At 44.9% G+C, this 18,008-nt stretch overlaps 1 protein-coding gene across 4 annotated transcripts in view; it reads left to right on the top strand.

The window, feature by feature from the left end:
* Window positions 1-18,008, top strand: part of NALF1 (NALCN channel auxiliary factor 1) — a 603,416-nt gene that overhangs the window by 162,185 nt on the left and 423,223 nt on the right. The window lies entirely within an intron of this gene.

Here is an 18,008-nt window from a genome sequence, read left to right as displayed (position 1 = left end):
TAAATGCTCAGAACGCACACAGATAGAAGACGCATTTAGGATGAATTAACAGCATAAACACTTGTGATCCTAGTGTGTTTCGTTCACACCTCCTGTTTCTTTGTCTCTCACTCCCATCAAGCAGCCATCCTCTCAATGCCCATCTCTGTCTGCCTCCACCCCTGGCCCAGCCTTTGCTGTGTCCCATCTGGGTTCCTGCAAGGCCACTGTGTTTGCTCTGCTTCCATCACTAGGATTTTAGAGTATATTCTACATGAAACAGAACGAACTTTGTAAATGCATTCTTGCTTAGGCCCAGCCAGGTGACCCACTGTCGTTAAAATAAAATAAAAAACGCTCACCTGGCCTCCAGGCAGGCGTCCCCCCCCCCCCGCCCCCACCCCGTCCACCCCGTCTGCTACCACTCTCCGCGCCCCGCCTTTCCCACCCAGTCCCGCTGGCCCTCTTGCTGCCTCTCCTTTTCCCGTGCAGCCTCAGGACAGGCTGCTCTGGAATCCTCTACACCCTGGCATGCCCATGGCCGTTGGTAGAGTCCTCAGATCAAACATCATGCCATCAGAGGCCTTCCCCACCCACTGCATCCTGCCCAGCACCGTCATTAGTGGTGTTCGTAATTTGTTTGTTGTCTGCTGCCCTCTCTTCTGACTGGAATGCAAGTCCTGTGAGAGAAAGCCCAGCTGACTACTGACTCTCAAATATCAGTGGCTGAGAACAGAGCCGGCAGAGACTAGACCATCCCATATAGTGGTTAAATAAATCAATAGGACGATTTAATTCCTGCATTTCTGCACTTGTTTTCATGTATCCTCTCTTTCCCCTCTGTGCTGTTGTGCTTTATTTGGCTTGAATCTGTATGAATAGAGAAATCCACTGACCCGTTTAAAAAGAATTAGAGGGTCCCAGCTGAAACAAAAATTCACTTCAATGAAGATTACATTTTTCCCTTTAAAAATAATATATTTCTTGCCAAATGCATACGAACATGGTTAAGGTAATTTATGCAGTTTTTTATTAATCTCCATGTGTAATATGGATGTCTTTGGAAAATAATAGCGTCCTATCTCATCCCTCCCTTTCCCCCTAAACTTTGCATCTAAACACATCCATCAAGAATCCAAGTGAGGAGTTCCCATCGTGGCTCAGTGGTGAACAAACCCGGCTAGCATCCATGAGGATGCAGGTTCGATCCCTGGCCTCGCTCAGTGGGTTAAGGATCTGGCGTTGCTGTGAGCTGTGGTGTAGGTCGCAGACTCGGCTTGGATCCCGTGTTGCTGTGGCTCTAGTGTAGGCTGGCGGCTACAGCTCTGATTCGACCCCTAGCCTGGGAACCTCTGTGTGCTGCTGGTACAGCCCTAAAAGACAAAAGAAAAAAAGAAAGAATCCAAGTAAATGTATAAATATGTTCTTTTTTAAAAAAATGATAAGACTGGAGTTCCTGTCATGGCGCAATGGTTAACGAATCGGACTAGGAACCATGAGTTTGCGGGTTTGATCCCTTGCTCAGTGGGTTAAGGATCTGGGCTCGGATCCAGCGTTGCTGTGGCTATGGTGTAGGCTGGTGCTACGGGCTCCGATTTGACCCCTAGCCTGGGAACTTCCATATGCCGCGGGAGCGGCTCAGGGGGAAAAAAAAAAAAATGGTAAGACTATTCTTTATTTCAAGCTGCTGTCATTCTGTCCTTGAATTCCAACACTTGTTTTTCTATATAATCCATTTCGATGCATTTAAAACATGCTTTAATATCCAACAGATTCATCCTGCCCCTTCTGTACCCTTACTAATACCGAGGACACTAATGTGGGAGTGTTTGTGTCTTTAAGGAGTGTTTGGACCAGGAGGAAAGATGAGGTGTTCCTTAGACCCCCAGGAGCCACTCTGTCCTCCTCCATCGGAGGCTTATGTGCTTGGAGATGGCATTCTGTGATGTTTATCACCATCTAACCGGCGTTCACCTGCACGCGAGGTTTCCGGCAGGGACCAATGTTCGCTGCACTTTGAGCTCTGGGTTTGTAACGTCCCCCCCACCCCACTCCCCCCACTCCGTGTTTCTCCTCTCCCTCGGCAGAGAGTCCAGTCATTCCTGCCACAAGTAGGTTTTGGGCAGTTGCTGTGTGCTAAGCCCCAGGCGTTACCCGAGAGGGAATTAATAAAGAGAAAAAGGCTTTGGGTGTCATCCTAGGATCATCTGTGGTTAAAGGTGCCTACATTTTCCTACTCAAAATAAGAACACACAGTCTGGAAGAGTTCCCACTGTGGTGAGGTGGGTTAAGAATATGACTGCAGCAGCTTGGGTTGCTGTGAAGATGAGAGTTCAATTCCCCGCCCCACACAGTGGGTTAAAAGATCCTGCAAGGTTGCAGCTGGGGCTCAGATTCAATCCTTGGCCCAGGGAACTCCCATAGGCTGCGGGAGCAGCCATAAAAAAACCCACAAAAAACATAGTCTGGAAAAGGCATCTTTTTCTGCCATACATTTATGTGAAAAGATCAGCAAACCCCTGAAAAATAGAATATTAATTTCTTGATCTAATAAATTACCCCTTTTGAGTGTGTTAGGAAACTGTGACCATCCCAGAATGTATGGGCCCAGAGATGACAGTCCGATAAACGGAGAGCATGTGAAAACCGTAGCTCACAATCTTCACCGAAGCTGCCTCAAGTTCAAGAAAAGGGAACAAATACGTATCAAACACCACTTACTCGCCAAATACTTTGTTAGTTGTCTCATGAGGTGCAGCAGATGAAACCCATGTTCCAAGAGGTGAGTGACTTGCTTAAAGTCGCCGAGACCTGGCTTTGCTCCAAGACGGTGTAAGACCGCTCCCTATTGTAGCGAACCTCCCTGCATTTTTCAGGAGCTGTGGAAACATTTATATAACGTAAATGGATCATTCTAGAATTTCCTGTGCAGTTGAGGCCTTGCGATTTCCCGCCCACATCCCTTCCCTCCCCGCTGCTCTCACCACACCTCCCTCCTTCCCGGAGCCAAATGCCAAGTACACAATTAATCCCTGACAGTGGTAAGTGTGTTTGTTGTCTAGTCATCAAGTTCCTTGGAAGAAAAGAGAAATTCAGGGCAAACTGAATTGTTAAGCGCTATGGCTCCATGTGTGCTTCAGAGAAGGTCACCCGTTTCCAATAGTCTAGCCAGGATTATTTTTCACTTTGACACACACACACACACACACACACACACACACACACACACACACACAAATAATGGACTTTATGGCCTGGTTATTAGGAAATCCAGAAACTCCTGATTCCACTGAAAACATAGGTGATTGCCGTGTGTAGACATTTTTCACAATTTGCCTTGAGAGAAACACATGTAAAAGGTTACAACATAAGAAGAGAAGCTGTCACTCTAAATCCACCTTTATAAAGTGTTCCGGAAAGTTCAGATCAAACTTCCTTAAGGCATCTGAATGAAAGGTATCTACTGTTTCGTTTTGTTCACTTGTTTTTGCTTCCAGTATCTACATTTCACATTTTATGATATAATCAATAATAGATTGGGGGTGTGTTAACTGAATAATGTGATTAAAACCAGTAGCTGAATAACATGACTCAAAAGCCTTTTTTTTTTTGTCTTTTTGCCTTTTTCGGGGCCGCTCCCATGGCATATGGAGGTTCCCAGGCTAGGGGTCCAGTCGGAGCTGTAGCCACCAGCCTACGCCAGAGCCACAGCAACGCAGGATCCGAGCCGCATCTGCGACCTATACCACAGCTCACGGCAACACCGGATCCTTAACCCACTGAGCGAGGCCAGAGATCAAACCCGCCACCTCATGGTTCCTAGTCAGATTCGTTAACCACTGCGCCATGACAGGAACTCCTCAAAAGCCTTTTAAGCAATATTTTTATCATATTTATATTGTTTTATGCATTTTCACATGAAAGTTTAATATCATATCTTAACATATTCTTGTGGGAAATTATTTACGTCTGTGTAATATTACATTCTGTGAATTTGCTGTGAAGTATTTTACTATTCCCCTCCCTGGTATTGAACATTAAGTTTATAATGTATGTTATATAATTTGTTGTATAATTTGTATTATATAATTTCTTATATAATATGTTATATCATGTATAGCAATATTTTTGCATAATACTGTTGTTAACATAATTAATTATGCATCCTTGTTTCCAAGTCTGTTTATTTCCTATAACAAAATTTGAGAGCGGTTAGAAAATAGCATGTTTAAACTTTCTGAGTCTCTTGGTAAACATCACCATAAGATCTGCTGTTGCATGTGTCCTCATTTACACGTCCCTGGCCTCCGGAGTCCAGTTTACTTTATGTGGTTCTGACCCACAACTTGCAGCATTGTGATTCATCTGTAGGATGTTTTAACCGGTAGATTGTTTATCTTATATGAATTTTTAAAATCATTCTGCTATCTTATTATTTATCTCTCCTCATTCTTTTTGCTTTATTAAGATAATTTACATGATTTTAAAAGTCAAATAATTTTGTTGTTTTAGCCCAAAATAAATATAAGCACTATTTACACATCTTAAAAATTTTATGCATTTGAATGTAAGATATATATATACACACACATATACATATGTATTTAATATATATTAGAATAGTGTATATATATATATTTGGATATATATTAAATATGTATATTAGAATGGCATGTATTTTATTTATGTGTATTAATATATGTAGATATAAATCTTTTTCACATTAATCCTTTATCTAAACCGTAATTATAATTGCATTTATAAACTGTAGTGACCACAGCGCTCCCTCCATTTAAAAATGCTGTCCTAGGGACATCCTGTCTGCAGAACAGGGGCCGGTCCTCGTTTAGGAAGGGCAGCCCTTCCAAGGGAGACCCAGTCCAGTACAGCTCCGACAGATAGTTTTTCATCTTCCAGATGTCCCCCGTGCTTGTGTAGTGTTCACTGTGCCCAAAGGAAGCATGATCTGGATTTTTTTCTTTCCACTGTTCCTCACTCGGATATCTAAGATTACGCAAAGGCTGATTCTTCAAGCAGGACGTTCAAGAACGCTGCCTGCCCATCTCCGTCTTCTGATACTGGATCCCACTCAGTCCCTACAACTCTGCTGGCTGAATACATAGTTTTGTGTTTTGTTAGATTATAGTTGATTTACAGTGTTCTGTCCGTTTCTGCTGTGTAGCATAGTGACCAGGTCATACCTGTGCGTACACTCTCAGTAAGTAGTATTTTTAACGCCCACATGCTAGAAAGGTTATAAAGTCTGGAATGGTCATTCGATCTTAGTGTGACACTGTTGGTTTTGATTTCAAGGGGGTCGGAACCCATAGTCCTGGCAGCTCCAAGCAGGCCTGTTCTTCCAGGGAGGCGAGACCCCTGAAGACCTTGGCACCTCCGGAGAGAAAAGGGGACGCAGGACGTGGTGTGTACGTGGAGCTTCACAGGCTCTGCGCTGTCCCCTGGGGCCCCCAGTTTCTAACTAGACCGTATGGAAATCTGATCGCAGACTTGTTCATTCTGGGAAGGAAAGCTCTGACTTTCCCTTATACCACTCCACTGCGATTAATGGCAAGAAGAGGCTGGAGGAAGTGAGTCAGGTTTTAAATTCTTTTCCTACGAGCGCATTCCTGGCCTCATCCAGAGTGGGTGTATCATGACCCCATTGCCGCCGGCTGTGTTCATCTGACTCCCCTACTTTGACATTGAACGCATAGCAGTGAACGTGCCCTCAGAACACATTCAGCCCGAGTAGCCGAGTCTCGACAACCAGAGACAAAGGCCAGATATTCTGTTTGGGTGTGTTTGGGCACACGAGGTGGTAGTGGAGGACAGACACTTATAACCCAGTTTGGAGTGAAAGTCCCCAGAAGGGGCCCTGACAGTCTTCATGAGGCCAGGGCGGGGGGGCTTCTGAGGAGAGCTCCCGTGGGGTTCAGCGAGCTGGCTACCAGTGCCCGCGGTGCAGAGGTCAGGGGTCCTCACTCTGCCGTTCTCCATCCTGCGGCTTCGGGAAAACAGCTTAAATGGGCTGATCTCATCTTCTGCACCCCTTAGAAAGGAGTGGGAACTACTTCTCTGGACTGGTGGGGAGCAAGTGAAAGCATGATTGTGTTCCCCACAAAAGCGAGGGCTTAGAAAATGCACTTACGGTATTATGTTATTTAACCGACAGCTGTGGCCAGGTCATACATATATCCCTTGTTGTTCTTTTAACTTTGAAAATCTTTGATGGCTTGGGCAGAATGCCACGGTCAACATTTGTTTCAGGACTTCAGTGTGATTAATGATGTACTTTCTAGAGAAAGAAACAAAGGAAGAAGAGATTGTAATGCTATATGATAAAGGTGCTTTTAACCTTTTTTAACAGATACGTAAAGATAGATTTCCCCCCACAGAAAAGCCTTTAGAACAACTCTAATCACTTTTCCTCGACGAGTGTGTGTTGGTGAGATGATGCTGCCGGTGAGCAGGTGCTCGGAGGGCCGTGGGACGCAGGGCCCTCTACCCCCTCGGGGAGAGCTAGCGCCAGTCTCCTGGTGAGGTGCAGCCACATGAACTTGGGGGCATCAGGAGAAGCACATCACCTCCCAGGTACCACACAGAATTCCAGTTCCCTTCCGGAAGGGAAAGTTTTGTGTGAAAGGTGATATTTAAACTGAGCCTTTTAAAATGTGTGGAAATGCCCCTCTGGTGCCAACCCCCAGGCTCTTGGCTACTGCTGGTCCGTTCCTCTCTCCTGCCCACACTGCAGACGACCTCACGCCAGCCTCCCCCGGGGTCGGCCTCTGCACTGTGACAAACCCCGTCACACCTCCATCTTGCCCTTCTCCCTCGCGGTCTGGCACAAACTGGTCCTCAGGGCTGAGCTCCAGGCTTCCAGTAGGATCTTAGTGCAGAAGGAGGGAAGGCAGGGGGCCGTCTACTACTCAGGTGGGACGAAATCCTGTCCTCCCACTTGGATGGCTCCCTCCCGCCAGCCTGACTGTTTCTCTGGTCACTAAATCAGGAAAGCCTTCGCTCTCCTGCTTCTGAACATCTCGTTTTATAGTCTTTGTATATTTAAAGCTAAGTTCTTCATTATGCTCTCAGGCCTCTGCCTTGGTTGTTAATGCCTGCAGGTGGCATAGCCTGCACCTTACCAGTCTCTCCCCAGGCTGTGTCCTAGCCCCTCGAGGGCAGGCACAGGGCCCACCACATTGCGAGATGCATATATAACATGGACCAAATAAATGCTATTAGAAAACAAAAAAAGCAAAAAAAAAAAAAAGATACATGAATAAATTCTGATTATTTCAATAGAAATAAATTGGGAAGAAAGGCATAAAGTTTAGAGAACATTGTGAACAAAAGCTTCTAGTTATGAAAGTACAACATAAATAATAGGATGTGCTCAAGGATGAAATGGAAACTGCAGCTGGGACGTTTGCATCGATGGCGAAGGCGGCTGGCACGCTTGTGTCTCTGAGGGAAGGACCAGCCACGGTGGAGATCTGGCGACAGGACAGTGCACACCCTTCTCTGTCCGCGGGTCCCTTGCGGATTGCAGTGCCAGGCAAGGAATAGCAGAGAGTGGAGCCAAGGACTCTGGTCAAGGGTTTGGTTTGGGTGCTTTGTTTTCCAGTCTTCCCCTTGGTCACACCAGGACCACGGGGTGGGCAGTGCCAGGAAACCAGATGAGATACCCCACTCCAGGCTGGCACTAGAAGTGGAAACACAGTGACCAATGGTGTTCCCTCCTGTCCCTGGGCCACTAATCCTGAGAACTGCAGATACGAGTTGGGTGACATTTACTGGCTGCCGCCCAGTGCACGAGGCGCTGCCCTCCATCTGGGCAGAACACCTGTGGCCCCTGGCCTCCCATGCACACGAGCCCAGCAGGCACACCTGAACGGCCTCCATGGGGGCCCCGCCTCATGTTCGCCTTCAGTATTTTCATTTGGTTTTATTTTAGTGGGCCACTGCTGGGATCTTGGGCTCCCAGATCCATTTCCCTACCTTTCAGAAGGACTCTAAGACTTGCCGATTCTGAGAGAACAGGGACATCACGGGGTGGGGGTAGGACCAGCAGAATCCATACACGAGAACCAGCACACCTGTGCTGTGGGCTCTGCGCCACCTTCCAGAGGGTGGACTGGCATCAGCTCCCAGGCAGAGTGGCTCCCCTGCGGGCCACCGCAGAGGAGAGGGAGCTGGGCGGTCTGTAAATGTGACCCTGCTGATTGGGGCACAGCATTTGCCCTGAGAACTAAAATCTGTTAAACCAGCAGCAGAGAAGAAAGAGAAAGATGAGAGAAAGAGGAAGAAGGAGCCTAAGGATGAGGCTGTGTCAGTCTCCGGGAAATATGAGAGAAGCCCAGACAGGCAGTGCTGACACAAGAGAAGGAGGAGCATGTGACATTTTGGGGAGGATGCTGTAGGCATCTTTGAGGTCAGGTGTGGATGCCCGGCTGCTCTTAGCGCTATTGGGTTAGCAAAGACAATCTAGACTTTGGGAAGAAATACATCTCCGTGTGAAGGTGCACAAGAGGAGCCGACGGGGAAGGGAAAGACGGAGGCAGAGGGAGAGGAGAGGGGACCTGGGGGTGGGAGGTGTCACAATGGGGAGCCAGCCTTGGGAGGAGGACAGTCTGCAATGAACAGGTCAGTGGTGACCTTGGAGGAAGGTTTTCTGTGGAGAATTTTACTTTATTTTATTTTTGCTTTTTAGGGCTGCTCCTGTGGCATATGGAGGTTCCTAGGCTAGGGGTCGAATCGGAGCTACAGCTGCTGGCCGACACCAGAGCCACAGCAACGCGGGATCCGAGCCACATCTGCGACCTACACCATAGCTCATGGCAACACCGGATCCTTAACCCACTGAGCAAGGCCAGGGATGGAACCCGCGCGTTCTCATGGATACTAGTTGGGTTCATTAGCCCCCGAGCTATGACAGGAACTCCCATCTGTGGAGAATTTTAAAGCAGCCTAACTTGCCAGAGTTGAGTTGGTGAGTTTGTGGAGACGGAATGGAAGTGTAGACGGAACCACTGCTCCGACGTCACAGGCAGGGGATGAAGGGAAAGAAAGGAGAGATTTTTGAAGTAACGAGACAAAGACTAATGTAAAAGAATCATCGATTTTTAAAAAGGCTCTGATTGCCATTCGCTTAAGGGTTACATCCAACGTGAGCAGGTGTCCCAGCAGGGCGGCCGTGGCTGTCTTCTTGACCAATACCCGCTCTGGCTGTCTTTCCTTTTCTGCAGGGTGAGGGGAGAGTAAACCCGCCCAGCTGTGACTGAGGTCAGGGCCGCGATTTTACTTTCTGTCTCTTCCCAGTCTCCCCTGTGCTGGACTCTGTGGGGAAGCCCTGGTCCAGAGGCTGGTAAGGTTAAACTGGATGTTACTTCATAACTATTTAATAAATCAGCCTCAATTTTAGCAAGTTATTTGGGAAAGTCTCGTGACGTCCTTGTGGACACATTGGAGGAAGGACTGGAGGACGTATTTAATGATGATTCACAGATCCCAAGGCTGACCGAAGGATGCCTGGCCACCAGAGACGGGGACCTGGGAGACGCCGGGGAGGACCGCTCGCTCGCTCGCTCGCATTGTCCTGGACGGAATGCCTACTCTGCCAGGCTCCGCAGGCTTTGGTTTCAATTCTTACCAAACCCAGGGAGTCAATATTTTCAAGGCAGCTTTACCTTATAAACAAGTGGAATACTTTTTATTATTAAACGTCATCTATATTTTTGAAAAATTAAAGCTCAGGGAATTATTTTTAAAACCCCCAACACATTTTCCATCACAGTAATAGACCCTATTAACAGTCTAAGCACATGACCCTCTCCTGGGAAAGACACATGGCATCTTACTAACCACTATTCTTTGATTATTGAAGAATTTGTGCACATTTTTCATGTCATTGGTTAATTTTTCTTAGTAAACCTAAAACCATCTCAGTATAATCATCTGGTTTTCACAAAGGTGAATCTATTGCATAGAAAAATGAACTGAGAGGTGCATCACCAAGTGCATTTAAATAAAGTTTTGACATGCAGGTCAAGAAAGCAGGGTCTTTCAGCTGGTAAAATAGCAACATTCCAAAGAACCCAAAGAACGACAGAGCAAGGTTGCAGCGAGTCACTGTTGGCACCTTTTGTGTGGCAGGAGCGATGCCTGACACCTGACGCGCGTCAGCTCATGTAACACGTACCACAGTCCGGCCAGAAAGACCTCATCCCCCCAGTTTACATGAGAAAAGAGACTGAGCCTCTTTCTTAGAGACCTTACCTAAGTCCATTTCTCACGTTCGCTTTTGCTATCTTGGAAATGACCGGGTAAATGAGAGACTCTGACCCTTCCTGTGTTTTTGTGTGCATGTTTGAGCATGTGTGTGTGAGAATATTTGTAGGGATGTGATCATTTTACTGGTCACTAAGACCACGCTCTCTTTAAGAGGTGTGTCTCAGAGTTTTATTTAAATTCACTTTGTTGATGCTTGTCTTAACCTGTTCTTCTTCTTTGTTTGTTTGTTTTGTTTTGTCTTTTTGGGGCCGCACCCCAGGCATATGGAGGTTCCCAGGCTAGGGGTCCAGTCGGAGATGTAGCTGCTGGCCTACACCACAGCCATAGAAACTCAGGATCTGAGCCAAGTCTTCGACCTACACCACAGCTCACGGCAATGCTGGATCCTTAACCCACTGAGTGAGGCCAGGAATCAAACCCGCGTCCCCATGGATGCTAGTCAGATTCGTCTCCGCTGAGCCATGACGGGAACTCCTAGCCCATCCTTCTATGTGATAGATTTCCCCTTTATGCAAACCTGCCAGTTATCTTCAGGGGATCTTGGATTTGTGAAACTTTATGAGCAATTTTAATAAGTGACTCCAAACGGGAAGCATGGACTTATCACTGGACAGGAACATCTGGTGAAGTCCAGAGGATTCATTTCCTGAAGGAGGATTTAAAAGCAACCATTTTACAGTTTCTGTGAATCATTAAAAATCACAGGGTGAGAGTAGATGATTCCAAACATCACTTAAGCAGAGTCGAGCTTTCAGCTCTGAAGATTTGCAGCATCATTATCCACACAGTTTCCCAACCTAGAGGGAATGATAAACTGTGCAGCGGCCCCCGCCCCTGGAAGGAGGGACTCTGGACTCTGCTTGCATTTGTTCTGACCTGCACTGTATCCTAAAGCACTCTCGTCTCTCCTTCCCAGCTTTTTCCAAAAAGAACCAACCATTGCTGTCTTCATTTTGGGTTCCTGTGTTGGATTCCTGTGTTGAATTTCTGGCATTCACAGAAAACACTGTTGAAATGAGGGAGACGAAACGCGGCTCTGTGGTTCCCCTGAAAACCTTTGCCAGAGCTCACACCTCTGGTGCAAACCCCGGGTCAGTAGCAGATGTTCGATTGTCCAGCAGTGGGTCTGTGCACCTTCAGCGCTTCCAGCGACAACCCACTCTCACGCGCCAGTGTGGTTTGCCCCCTCAGTGCCCTTCCTGGCATCACGTGCCCCCTGTTTGTATTCTTCTGGATTGAAGTTGGGACTTGGGTAAATGTGTGTGAAGCAGTTTTAAAGGATCATTCGAAGTTGGACATGTTTAAATTTTCAAGTATTTTCTGTGATAGAACCTCTTTTGCACAATCTTTTAATCAGTGAATGTTATTACGGGTTATTACTCAAAGAGTAAGGAAACGCAAATAAAAATGCAAAACTTAGGCACAATAAGAGCTATCACTAGCCTTTCACATTTACACTGAGCTTCTTCTAAGGCGGTCAGAGCCTTCCCTTCCTTCTTCCAGAGCTCAGGCCTGGGATAGCGCTGACCTGTGATGGGGCTTGCAAAGTGATTCCTGATTGTGTGGAGGGCTATGTGATTGTGCACATGAGAAAGATACAGACCTAACATCAACGCCACACGTTTAAGTTTTCAAAAAAGTGTTTTAGTGGATAAGTACAAAAGGAAAAGTATAAAAAGCAAGTGTTAAGTGATTCCTGATTTTGAAGCTATTAGAGCTTTTTTTTTTTTTAAATGTTATCTGAAAGGGAAAACTCAGGAGATCGTTCCGGTATTTTGTGTGCTATTTATGGGCTGTCTGTCTTCCAAGAAGCTCATGTATCCTCTGGACCCAGTCTCATTCAGTTTCATGCTATCCCTCTGAGGAAGGTGATGAGCTGCAGCTAAATTACGAATGAAAAGCCGTTAGATTGAGAATAGAGTATTTCATGGAAGGAGTCTCACAGGGCGGAGGGCCTGGCCTCTCCAGGAGCACAACGCAGATGTCCCAGGGCAGAGTTGCTGCTGATTTTGGCGTCCTCTGTTGTACAAGTCCTGGAGTAGGGAACAGAACTGCCATCGTTAACTCAGGAACCCCTCCCAAGTGGACTTAAGCCTCGTGAATGCTGCAGCTACATTTTGCAAATGGAAACCATCCAACAGAATTAGATTTAGTTATCGAGGTGTAACATATGCAGAGTCAACTAGCTTGCCAGAGGCCATGGGGGCCTCCGGGCATGGTGGGGCCCCACCTCACAGCAACTCCAGCTTTTCTGCAGCCCAGCCCCACCCAGTGGACAGCAGCAGGGGGACTGCCTGGGTGTCAGGCCCCACTGAGGTATGAAAGGGAGAACGATTCAAGGCTTCCCGAATCTCAGTGTATATTTTATGATAACTAAATGTAAAGTTAAATGCAGTTAAATTGTTGGGTACCTGTTTATCACCTGGAGCTGCACAGAATTGAGATCAAGATGTTACTATAGAAATCTGGGAAAACTCTTAAGTATACCAAGTGCATCTATTTTAAAGGGTCTCTCATTCTGACTCTTCACTTACTTTTCTTTATGCATTCTCAATATTTTCTTTTTTTTTTCTTTTTTTTTTTTTTTTTGGTCTTTTTGCTATTTCTTGGGCCACTCCCGCAGCATATGGAGGTTCCCAGGCTAGGGGTCGAATTGGAGCTGTAGCCTCCAGCCTATGCCAGAGCCACTTCAACGTGGGATCCGAGCCACGTCGGCAACCTACACCACAGCTCACGGCAACACCGGATCCTTAACCCACTGAGCAAGGCCAGGGACCGAACCTGCAACCTCATGGTTCCTAGTCGGATTTGTTAACCACTGCGCCACAACGGGAACTCCCTCAATATTTTCAAAATCATTTAAGGCAACATGACAAGATGAGGTAAAATACAAATAAATATGAACAAAATGTTAGAGAGCAACTATCGCCCCCGATAACAGTAAGGTAACAGTAGGTTGCACTTAGAACTTGAGAGTTGGGGCAGGGAAGGGAAAATATGCTTCCTGAAGAATTAGTGTCAGGGATGATGTTATATTTGTTAGAAATGATCCGCAAACTTGTCTACAAGTTTCATTGCAGATAAAGCTGAAATGGAAACCTGTCAGTTATAGTACTTACAGGCCCTGCTGTAGAAGCAAAACTCTTGTTCAAGAGACCAGCGATCGTGGTACTGACAAAGTGCGTCTTCTTTGGAAAAATCCTCCTCGGTCCCGAGTCAACACAATGGTAACGGTCGCCGGTTGCTTGTGTGTATAGTTCTCTTCTTAGATGTCAGGCAAAAAATTAGCGCCAAGAGCGGGCAGGGGGGAGCCTGGAGTAGAGCTACCTCTTTTACAGCCGCACAGTTAGATGTGTGTAACTAGTCACATTTCTTCTTTATGAATATCAGGAAATTCAGAGCTAAGTTTATTGTCTCATTACACAAACCATAGTGTGTCAGGTTCTAAGCACCATGTCGCCCACGGGAAGTCTTGGCATCTCCTCTCATCTTCTGCTTCACTTGCCCACTGTTGTTCCACTTTGTCCTGAGCTGTCTGTATGGTCAACTGTTGAAACCAAATATGAAGAAGGGGGACAAAATCACCTGGACAGGTAGACCTCAAATTCAGGGTGCCCTTAGGAGACTACAACGATGCTCATAGGAAAAACAAAAAACTAAGAACATGCCAGTGCCAGGTTCAAGAAGGATGAATAATTAATGTAACACTGGATCAAAAGAATGCATGGAGAAAATAATAACACCAACTAATGCATCCAAGGGGACCTTTTTCTTGTGTTTATATTTGTATCAAAAGTATATAAAACCAGCCACGAACTCAAGATGAAGGGAGTAGGAGAGATGGGTTCAGAAAAGAGTAAAAGAAGTTCCTAGACTTGGGGTTGGGAGTGGTGGGGAAGCCACTCAGATAAGGTGTCGGCTTTTCCTCTGAGTGAGGTGGGAAACTACAGAGGGTTTTGTTCAGAAGATTCCACTCCCTCCCCCAGGATCTAGAGGGAACACAGAAATGTGCTGGACCAAACAGTACATTGCACTCAGTGACAGCTCTTTTCCAAAGGCAAGTAAGCAGTGCAGCCCCTGGGCAGGGGTCCTCCTAGCCCACCTGAACACAGCTAAGGTGGTGGGAGTTTCTGAGAGATCTGGGCCAGCCAGTAATGTGTTCTCCGCCCCCGCCCCATCTGATCATCAAGGCAGACAGATTGTGCCTGAGATAGATGAGCATCAGAAAACAGGGTCCAGGAATGGTGCTTTCTTATGGGATGTGCCCCTTCCACATCTCAGCCTCCCAACGTGAGTCCAGACTCGCAGGGAGCTAGCACTGAGATAAAAACGTTTGTTCAGAAGTGGGAACATGGTCTGCCTTGAACTGGCGACTGTGCAGATGAGAGTGCGTGTGGGGTCAGCTGGGAAGATCACACGCTGACCCCAGTGAGACGGGAGAGGGGCTTGGACCAGGGGCAGCAGGGGAGAGGAGTGGCTGGGCTGTGCGTATAGGAGGAAGGTAGGACCAACAGAGCCGCTGTGACTGGGATTTATTATTACATTTGATAACGTACAGTTACTGATGACATGGTCAAGAGTGGGTTTTATAGAAAGCAGAGGGTAAAAGGCTGGAATGTCTTTCAGAATGTTACATTTTTTTAAAACTTTTAGATTTTCTATAATTAAATATTGCCTCGCCTTTAAAATGTCTGAAACAAATTATATTTCCCGAGCTAGTGATACCGAGAATTTAACATGCGTAACTATAGTTAAACTGTGATATGAGGCACTAGATTCTACATTTTAAAAAAAAGGCTACCATCTTGATAGTTAGGTTTCTTTGGAGATTTCTGCTTTGAAGATCATAAAAAATTAGCTAGGTGGTTGACAGAGGGTGCGGTTGGAGGGGACTAGTCAAAATAGGTAAGTGGATTAAGAGGTCTAAGCCCCGTTATAAGTAAGTGTCACAGGAGGATGAGACACAGCACAAGGCATACAGTCACTAGCACTGCGCTGGGTCTGCGTGGTGCCAGATGGTTACTAGACTTCCCGTGATGGTTATTTCGTGATGTGTGTGAACGCTGCACCACTCGATTACGTGCCTGAGAACGAATGCCATGCGTGAGTCAGCTACACTTCAATTTAAAAAACCACCTAGGTTCTCAGTTGCTGAAGCTGGCCCGCTCGTGTGTTTCTCCCACAGCAGTGGTCGTCCCCACGTAACCTCTGAAGGTCTTTTGTGGTTGCAGGCGAGAACAGTTTTAGTTCATCAGTTTTCTATTCAGGGCTATTACTTTTGGACATAGAAGGAAAATTTGTTCCCTAAGGAACTGATGAATGAATTTTGTGTGCTAAGTTATGAAAAGATTCACGAGAATTTATCACCTCAAAACACAGCTGAATATTCTTTTTCGAGTATGAAGTAACTCAGTACATTTTAGTGTAACAGCCTATCACTGTGAGAGCGAGATGAGGTGATACCGATACAGCACCTGCACAATTGGTTTTTCAGTGAAAGAGAATTATTCAAGTTGGATATTTAGTTTCAAAGTAAGGGAGAGGGGAATGCATATTTTGTTAATTTAGATGAATTAATTTATTTAAGCTTACATAGACATATTGAAGTGAGTAATGTACAAATATAAAAAAATTTAAAAGGTAAATCAGAATTCTGAATTATTACTATTATTATTATTTTTTGATTTTTAGGGCCACACCCGCGGCATATGGAGGTTCCCAGGCTAGGGGTCCAGTCGGAGTGTAGCCACCAGCCTACACCACGGCCACAGCACCGCCAGATCCGAGCCGCGTCTGCGACCTACACCACAGCTCAGAGCAACACCGGATCCTTAACTAACTGAGCGAGGCCAGGGATCTGAACCTGCAACCTCATAGTTCCTAATCGGATTCATTGTGCCACAATGGGAACTCCCTGAATTAATTTTAAATGACTAATTTAAGGTCATTTTAATTTTCCAAATCTTTCAAATATACTTATCCTAAAAGGCCATAGTCTTAAATTATCTGAACTAAATCTGCTTTCAATTTTATAGTAGATAATTGAGCACCTGAAACTTGAGAGTATCTTTTTACAACTAATAATAATGTTTATTATAATTCAATTAGAATATATTCATAAATGCAAATTCCTTTTCATTTCATAAATACAAAACCTTACACAATAACGTCTCACATAACAGTTTATTGTTTATTTGCTAATTTAATTTTTTAGAATCTTTAAAATCATAAAATGTAAAAAAGAATTAAGTGACATTAATTCTATTTTCTAATTATTTTTGATGGATGTGGTGCTTGAGAATTGCGCGAAACATGTTTGTAGTAAACCATATGATGTCCAAAAACAAACCCAATTTTAAAGAAAGATTATTGCCATATATTTCATATTTCCTGTGTTTTTTTTTTTTTACATGATTGCCATCAGAGTTAATTTTCTCTACTTAAGAAAACACTGTCAATGCTCTCAATAATGTTAAAAATCTACTAGATAAAATGCGGAGATCTAGTAGATTGTGGCTTCATTTGTTGTTGTGTTCTGTCCCAGAGACACATCCTGGAAATTCATTTCACTGCCAGCGGGTTGAATCCCCTGCCAGGATACCATGTGGATGTATTTTGGTTTAACCTGCGATCTGGTTACCTTCAGCGTATTCACCACCGCCCTGTCAGGCTCTAATGACCAGTCATGGGACGCAGTGCAAGTGAAGAGTGTTTGCCAAAGTGGGGGAGGAGAGAAAGCATAGGTCAGAAGACTGCCATGCCCAAAACATCAAGAGAAAGGGCTCATTTTAATGGACTGATAGAAGCTTTTGTCCTGTAACCCCACACCGTCTCCTTTCTGCCTAACTGGGATTCCTGAATTTAGTTCTTCTTGGAAATAAATAGGTGTTAACAATTTCTGCGTACAATTTTTCAAAGATTGTAGCTATAGAAATAATCCACAAAATCATAAAATTAAAGATTAGGTTGAAAAATTGAGACTATTTAAGGAATGTAAATAGATGTCTTGTTTGTCTTTTCTTTGGTTTTTTTTTTTTTTTCCCTCCTGGATAAGACTATAACAAGTTTAAATCTCAGGCTTAAAATATGTATAAAATTAGAGTTGTAGAATATGTTTATTCCTTGACAGTTCTTGTTAGCTAGGCAGTATTACTTCAATGTGAATTGAGCAGGGGAACCCATGATTTTCCCAGTGTTGATGGATGACAGGATGTTATCTCAAACTGTGAGATGGGAGCTAATTCGGTTTTCACAGAACATTTATGTAATGCTAATTGGATTAATCCTCGGGTTATGTGGCATGTCTTGTCTAAGGTATTATATGCCTAGTGCTTTTATTTGTTAGGAAGCTTTTCCATCATACATTTCATGTTTAATTATCTGTAGTCCTGGTCACTTGGTTACTTGCAAAAGATGTGACTGCACTTGGTTTAGGGGCCATTATATGGGTCACTCTTCTTGCTCAAATGTCTTAAATAGCAGATGCAAACATAAAAACAAATTTTAAAGCTGCTTTCCCCAGCTAACAAAAAATGTATTACAGATTAAATTGAAAGTATCCACGCAGCCTGATTGAATATACTTGTTCACACCCATTGCTAATAATGAAAAGGATATTTTACTACAGGCTGATACGATTTGAAGGAAGGAGGGTGTTATGTGGGACTGGAGGCAGATTAGACATCACAGAAATCAATTTCCTTAAAAAAGACATATATACCCTCATGTTCATTGCAGCACTA

The sequence above is a fragment of the Sus scrofa genome, chromosome 11 (genome assembly GCF_054392235.1).
Source record: "Sus scrofa isolate SSC_HxYL_T2T_F1_AM1 chromosome 11, Sscrofa_HxYL_maternal_Yorkshire_Landrace_v2.0, whole genome shotgun sequence".
Lineage (NCBI taxonomy): Eukaryota > Metazoa > Chordata > Mammalia > Artiodactyla > Suidae > Sus > Sus scrofa.
The sequence above is the reverse complement of the archived record's forward strand: the minus strand, read 5'-3'. Positions and strand labels throughout refer to the sequence as shown.